This window comes from Lissotriton helveticus (assembly GCF_964261635.1).
Source record: "Lissotriton helveticus chromosome 1_1 unlocalized genomic scaffold, aLisHel1.1 SUPER_1_unloc_74, whole genome shotgun sequence".
NCBI classification, from domain to species: domain Eukaryota; kingdom Metazoa; phylum Chordata; class Amphibia; order Caudata; family Salamandridae; genus Lissotriton; species Lissotriton helveticus.
Window position 1 is genome coordinate 292,698 of NW_027611719.1, and position 8,353 is coordinate 301,050.

The following is an 8,353-nucleotide window of genomic DNA, read 5'->3' on the forward strand; positions in this document are numbered from 1 at the left end:
GTTGATACAGTGCGCCAAACACGGCACTCTAACATGGTGACCCTGTGACATGGCCTTAACTACATTGGCGCCATTATCCGTGGAAACATAACCAATCTTGCGTTTTAGGGGGGATAGCATTGACAACACCTTTTTGTCAAACTCTTCCAAAAGGTTTTCTGCTGTGTGACTTTTCTCCAAGGCAAACATGGCTAGTGTTGCATGTTTCCGAGCAGCTTTGAAAACTTGGTCCGGGTCAACACCTGCGTTTAGCTTTGCTATAACACCTGAAAAAGAGACCCAGTGTGCAGTGATGCACATGTAATCATCGCCTGGGCCACTGGTCCACATGTCTGTTGTCAGATGTATTGTGTGAACAGCACTCTTCTGCAAAGCTGCCCCAATCGCCTGCAGCACATCTTCATGTAGTGCTGGAACCGCAACTCTGGCAAAATAGAACCGGCTCGGAACCTTCCATTTAGGGCAGAGCGTTGCAACTAATTCAAGAAAACCTACCGCTTCTACAAAAGAAAAAGGTAGAAGGTCCACAGCTAGCATTTTAGCCAGCTTAGTGTTATACAGACGCGTCAGTGGGTGGTTGCGTTCATATGGCACGTCTGAAGTAAGCATTGTTCTAATGTTGGCCTGGACCAAGCATTTACGGGCTGATAATGACTTCGTTGACCCAATTTTGCTCGCTGGTGAACTTTTGTGCGTTGGTGTCTCACTCGCTCCAACACTCTTAGTGTGCCTCACATTGGGTGTGCTGCTGAGAGGGGTACTGGGTGTAAGGGAAGTGTTTGACACGTCTTCTTCCTGCTCGTCAACATCAGATGAAACATCAACGTTTCCTTGATTTTGGCCTTTCTTGATCGCAGCTAGGTGCGCAAACCATTGGACACCGTGCTTTCTGTCAAGATGACCACTCTGGCCGCCGGTACCATAGTTGCTACCTGGCTTACCACGACTAACTGCAAGCTTACAAAGGGTACAAATGGCAAACCTTGGATTTTTGGGACAAACAGTAAAGAAGTCCCAAACTGGGGACTTGAAGTGTCTGTGGGACCTGGAGGAGGCGGCGATACTGGTGGTGGTGGTGGTCATGAAGCTAATGCCAGATGAAGTGGAGGATCTGGATTGGCCAACTTTTGTACGTTTTCCACTTTCACCGCCACTAATTAAGGTCGAGGTTGACGCAGGTCTCTTCTTGCCAGAAAGAAATATGGAAGCGGGACGAGTTGGTGTACTACTTAACTCCAATGATTGTGGTGTTTCCACTGCCTCCTCATCGACAACATCATCATCATCATCATCACGCGCAGCAGCTCTTCGGGCTAGGGTCAAAATGTCTGTTTGCTGCATGCCCGCTGGGGCTGCAGTGACCTTTATGATGACTGGGTCGTCGTTGGCAGAGTCTTCATCAGCAGCAGTATCCGCCACTTCTTGTTGAGCCTCATCACACTCCATAAGTCTGAGACTTTGGACGAGCTTCCTTTTACGCTTAAGTACCTTTGTTGGATCATGGTGTGCCTCACTCTCAGACGGCTGTGGTGCTGGTTCCCAAGTTTGATCCGTATCATCAGAAGGAGGTGTGCTTGAAGAGGATGTAGACACCACCCTTGATCTCTTCCTTGCTAGGGTTGTGGAAGACAATGAAGGATCATCAGGAGGAGTGGCTTCCTCAAATGATACCTCGCCTTGATTGTCGATTTCCTGATGTGCCCCTACTTCGGGAGGAACAACTATTGTGGGCACTTGTTGTGACCCTCCATGCACCTCTGCATGCGCATCTCCTTGCGCTGCCTCTCCTTCCACATGTACTTGGGCTTGTACTTGCACATGTGATTGTTGTTGCCGCTGTGGTTGTTCAACACTCGTCAGATGAGCTACAACAACCTGTGTTGATTGAGGGACATTGCTGCTGCTTTCTTGCGATGAGCCAACATCACTGGTCGATGGTGATTGAAGAAGTATACTGGCTGCCTCTGCAGCACTCAAGGGCTTGGACTTAAGTTGGCGTGGTGGTGGTGGTGGCACTGAGCCCAATGGAGCGGGGGTGCTGCTGCCAGCTTGGTCCCCAGCAGATCCCGCTGCAGCTGCTGCAGGCATACTTTTTTTTTTACTCACAAAAAAAGGGGCGGGCGGCACACCAGTGTCCTTGGTAACTTGCTTCTTCTGCTCCTTACTGGCACCTTTCTTGCTAGAGGAGCTACGGGTTACTTTTTTTGGGGCCATCTTCTTCAGAGCAGGTCAGCAGGCAGCAGTTGCACGAGTTGCAGAGGGTTCTGTGTCCAGACGTGACGTCGCGTGACGTTATGCTGCACACACCGCTGCAGGACTTCTTCCTGGCACTGGTGGTTCTATTGAGTCTTCTTGTGCACCTAAAAGCAATGGAAGACAGAGGAACATCAGTTCAGTTATACACCCCAAAAAATCGACAAAACACAGAAAAATGAGCACAATCCCATGCCATCCATGATGTTTACATTGAAGACACCCCACAGAAAGACTAGGGACATGCAAGTATGCAACACTCACTACCCCTGGGCATAAGGGATGAAAAGTAGGCAAAATAAGTGCAGGCCTCAGACACTGCCTCTCCTCAAAATGGCCCCCTTACACCCCAAGCACATGTTGCTGCCTGTACCAGCCAGCACTCAAGATGGCCACCACCACCACCCACATGGCCAGTCCACATCAACAGTACACCCCCAAAAAACAGAAAAACAGCCAGAAATCACCACAATCCAATGCCATCCATGATGTTTACATCAAAGAGAGTGAGACAACACCACAGGCACACTCAGTCCATGCACCACCACCACCCCTGGGCAAGCAAAAGGCCACACCAGCAGCCCCCCAAAAACGACAAAAAACAATAAAATAAGCACAATCCCAGCCCATCCATGGCCTCAATTATGTTTAAATTCAAGAAGACACCCCACAGAAAGACTAGGCCCATGCAACACTCACCACCCCTGGGCAAAGGGCCACACCAGCAGGCCCAAAAAAACGACAAAAAACAATAAAATCTGCACAATCCCAGCCCATCCATGGCCTCAATGGTGTTTAAATTCAAGAAGACACCCCACAGAAAGACTAGGCCCATGCAACACTCACCACCCCTGGGCAAAGGGCCACACCAGCAGGCCCAAAAAAACGACAAAAACCAATAAAATCTGCACATTCCCAGTCCATCCATGACCTCAATGGTGTTTAAATTCAAGAAGACACCCCTCAGAAACACTAGGCCCATGCAACACTCACTACCCCTGGGCATAAGGGATGAAAAGTAGGCAAAATAAGTGCAGGCCTCAGACACTGCCTCTCCTCAAAATGGCCCCCTTACACCCCAAGCACATGTTGCCTGTACCAGCCAGCACTCAAGATGGCCACCACCACCACCCACATGGCCAGTCCACATCAACAGTACACCCCCAAAAAACAGAAAAACAGCCAGAAATCACCACAATCCAATGCCATCCATGATGTTTACATCAAAAAGAGTGAGACAACACCACAGGCACACTCAGTCCATGCACCACCACCACCCCTGGGCAAGCAAAAGGCCACACCAGCAGCCCCCCAAAAACGACAAAAAACAATAAAATAAGCACAATCCCAGCCCATCCATGGCCTCAATTATGTTTAAATTCAAGAAGACACCCCACAGAAAGACTAGGCCCATGCAACACTCACCACCCCTGGGCAAAGGGCCACACCAGCAGGCCCAAAAAAACGACAAAAAACAATAAAATCTGCACAATCCCAGCCCATCCATGGCCTCAATGGTGTTAAAATTCAAGAAGACACCCCACAGAAAGACTAGGCCCATGCAACACTCACCACCCCTGGGCAAAGGGCCACACCAGCAGGCCCAAAAAAACGACAAAAAACAATAAAATCTGCACAATCCCAGCCCATCCATGGCCTCAATGGTGTTTAAATTCAAGAAGACACCCCACAGAAAGACTAGGCCCATGCAACACTCACCACCCCTGGGCAAAGGGCCACACCAGCAGGCCCAAAAAAACGACAAAAAACAATAAAATCTGCACAATCCCAGCCCATCCATGGCCTCAATGGTGTTTAAATTCAAGAAGACACCCCACAGAAAGACTAGGCCCATGCAACACTCACCACCCCTGGGCAAAGGGCCACACCAGCAGGCCCAAAAAAACGACAAAAAACAATAAAATCTGCACAATCCCAGCCCATCCATGGCCTCAATGGTGTTTAAATTCAAGAAGACACCCCACAGAAAGACTAGGCCCATGCAACACTCACCACCCCTGGGCAAAGGGCCACACCAGCAGGCCCAAAAAAACGACAAAAAACAATAAAATCTGCACAATCCCAGCCCATCCATGGCCTCAATGGTGTTTAAATTCAAGAAGACACCCCTCAGAAACACTAGGCCCATGCAACACTCACTACCCCTGGGCATAAGGGATGAAAAGTAGGCAAAATAAGTGCAGGCCTCAGACACTGCCTCTCCTCAAAATGGCCCCCTTACACCCCAAGCACATGTTGCCTGTACCAGCCAGCACTCAAGATGGCCACCACCACCACCCACATGGCCAGTCCACATCAACAGTACACCCCCCAAAAACAGAAAAACAGCCAGAAATCACCACAATCCAATGCCATCCATGATGTTTACATCAAAGAGAGTGAGACAACACCACAGGCACACTCAGTCCATGCACCACCACCACCCCTGGGCAAGCAAAAGGCCACACCAGCAGCCCCCCAAAAACGACAAAAAACAATAAAATAAGCACAATCCCAGCCCATCCATGGCCTCAATTATGTTTAAATTCAAGAAGACACCCCACAGAAAGACTAGGCCCATGCAACACTCACCACCCCTGGGCAAAGGGCCACACCAGCAGGCCCAAAAAAACGACAAAAAACAATAAAATCTGCACAATCCCAGCCCATCCATGGCCTCAATGGTGTTTAAATTCAAGAAGACACCCCACAGAAAGACTAGGCCCATGCAACACTCACCACCCCTGGGCAAAGGGCCACACCAGCAGGCCCAAAAAAACGACAAAAAACAATAAAATCTGCACAATCCCAGCCCATCCATGGCCTCAATGGTGTTTAAATTCAAGAAGACACCCCTCAGAAACACTAGGCCCATGCAACACTCACTACCCCTGGGCATAAGGGATGAAAAGTAGGCAAAATAAGTGCAGGCCTCAGACACTGCCTCTCCTCAAAATGGCCCCCTTACACCCCAAGCACATGTTGCTGCCTGTACCAGCCAGCACTCAAGATGGCCACCACCACCACCCACATGGCCAGACCACATCAACAGTACACCCCCAAAAAACAGAAAAACAGCCAGAAATCACCACAATCCAATGCCATCCATGATGTTTACATCAAAGAGAGTGAGACAACACCACAGGCACACTCAGTCCATGCACCACCACCACCCCTGGGCAAGCAAAAGGCCACACCAGCAGCCCCCCAAAAACGACAAAAAAACAATAAAATAAGCACAATCCCAGCCCATCCATGGCCTCAATTATGTTTAAATTCAAGAAGACACCCCACAGAAAGACTAGGCCCATGCAACACTCACCACCCCTGGGCAAAGGGCCACACCAGCAGGCCCAGAAAAACGACAAAAAACAATAAAATCTGCACAATCCCAGCCCATCCATGGCCTCAATGGTGTTTAAATTCAACAAAACAGTTGTATCATGCACCCATAACCAACCCTGGTCCTACTGGATACTGTGGCTACCCACAATATAATTTATTTAATTTTCTGAAAAAGTTCCAAAATTGTACTTGCAGCAACTGTAATGCCCCAAACAAACTTACTTGTGAAAGTTGATTTCTAATCCAAAAGTGATCCAAAGACAGTCAAAAAGGCCTCAAATCCAAATATCCAGCAGCACCCACAAAAAGTAATCCTTCCAGCTCCAGATCCAAATGAAAGTGACCAGGAGATGGACAAAGCACTGGGAGGAGCCTGCTGGACAGGAACAGGAAGTTGGAGACTGTGGGGCACTTCCTTCCTCCCCCCCCCCCCCCAAAATGGACTCCTTGCAAAAAAAAAGGCCATGCAAATGTCAACCTGAGGAGTGATTCTGATAAAAATCATAATTTTCTGAAGGTTTATCCTGTTTGCTGGTGATTTTCTTGTGCGAAATTGCAAAATCTCTATTTCGCAAGTGCGAGATTGTTCCTTTCCGCCGCAACTACATGTTCGCAATTGCGAACTCTCGCGAGGTGTGCTGTGCAAGGTGGCAAGCCGCGAGTACGTATTCGCGGGCGACAAACTCCCGCGGGAACACGCAGCAAGATCTAAAATGGCGCGTCACTCGCAAAGAAAAACAACTCGGCAAACGCTAAAATGACGGAAAGTGAACGCCGTGCACCACGCCGCGCGCCGCAACCAAGCAAAAAATCCGCCGCGAGCGGATTCACGGATTTTCGACAAATTCGCGAGCGTTCGCGGATTGCGGATTTGCCGAAAATCCGAAAAATCCGCGAGCGGAGCGGATTTTACGCCCATGCTTATCATTCACCACGCGTTTGTAGGCAGACCTGTCCACAATGTCATAGTGTGCCCGCCAGGCCCTTTCGGCAACCTTGCACTGCTGCCGCGTAGCCCGCAGTGCTGCAGTAAACCAAGGGGCCGAGACCCGCTTAGATGTTAAGCGGGGAGGCAACACCGGGGCCAGATCCTCAAGCCTATCCGCAAGCCACTCCTGCAGGGACTCCAGGTCTCTCTCGAGGTCTCCGACAAGCGGGCAGGGGTGATCCACAGCGGCCTGAGCCAACATCTCAGGGGTCACTCGATTGAACGCTCTGGCAACACCAGCCCGTTGCTGAGGGGCAGGGACGGACGATCTAACACTGCCAGTGATAGAAAATTTGGCAAGGCAGTGATCCGACCACACAACCGGGAGAATCTCTTCCACCACCAGAGGTGAAGTGGAGAAGACCTGATCAAGCGTGTGCCCCTTAGCATGAGTCGGCCCCCTCAAGTAGGGGATAAAGCTCAGCGGAGTCAAGGTGTCGGACAGCTTTATAGCAGCGGGGTCAGACAGATCGTCCATTCGGATGTTAAAGTCCCCCGCAACTATGCAATGCTCTGCTCTCAAGGCCAATCCCAGCAACACCGACTCAAGGTCAGCAAAGAACGTACCGGGCGGACCTGGTGGTCGATAGACCAGGAGTCCTTTCACTGATTGGTGCGGCGCTAGCATGATAGAAAAAGCAAGCGACTCCGAGCCACGGATATCCTCCGTCTGCAAGCTTCATTTCACTGAGTTTTTGTTTAACTCCCAAGTAGGATTTTCTTTGTTCCTGTACTTGTTGGGTGTAGTCAGGGTAGATTGACACGTGACTGTTCTCAATCATGAGGGATTCCGCCTCCCTCGCAGCCCTCAGGATACAGTAACAATCCTTATAGTTCAGAATCTTTGCAATGAGGGCTCTAGGGGCCTCGCCGGGGCGTGGAGGGGGCACGAGGGTTCTATGCGCCCGTTCCACAATGAAGACGCTGGACAAACCAGTCGGGCACAGATGCGTGTGGATCCAAGTTTCCAGGAAGCGTTCAGGATTCCTCGCCTCCAATCGTTCCGGTACTCCCAGGACCCGTATGTTGCTCCGACGGGCCCTCCCCTCCGCATCCTCTGCACGTCTCTCCAATGCGCGGGTGGTAGAGGTAAGCTGGGAGACTGATTTTTGCAAAGAAGCGACCTCTCCCTGCAATTGTGTGATATTGCCTTCTGTGTCCGAAACCTTATCTGCCACCTTGCGGAGGTCGGTCCTCAGTAGGTTAACATCGATGAAGACCGTCTCTATCTGACGCTCCAGGGCAGAGTGGGATCCTTTAATAGCTTTAAGGATTTCAGCTCTAGACGGTTCCGCATGACCCTCACTCCTGTCGTCAGGCCCCGTCTGCCGTGTGATCCTCTGTGACTGCAGGCGTGGAGTAGTATACTGCACAATTGTGTTAGGTGGGAGGCCTTCGATGAGCGGTCTTTACGCGTCGCCATGGTTATATCCGCAGCTCCTATCTAGCGCGTTCCACGGTATCCACACTGGGCCCCACCGGTCAGAGAGGAGCTATTCGGTCAGGCCTAGGCCAGGGACAGCGGGTACAGCGAGGCCACACCAGGGCTCACGGCTAATGCAGTGCAGGTAGGGTTCAGGATAGGCCGGGCGATCTAACAGCCAGGGTATAATGGAAGCAGCGTGTACTCTTCACCCCCTCCAAGCCGGGAGCGCAGTGGAGAGCAGAGTCCGGTACCAAGGAGCAGGACAGTCGGGTCAGCAGGGACGATCACCAACGCCCTTCATGGCTCACTCCCTTCCCAGTCGGCAGCAGTCCAACTCAGGG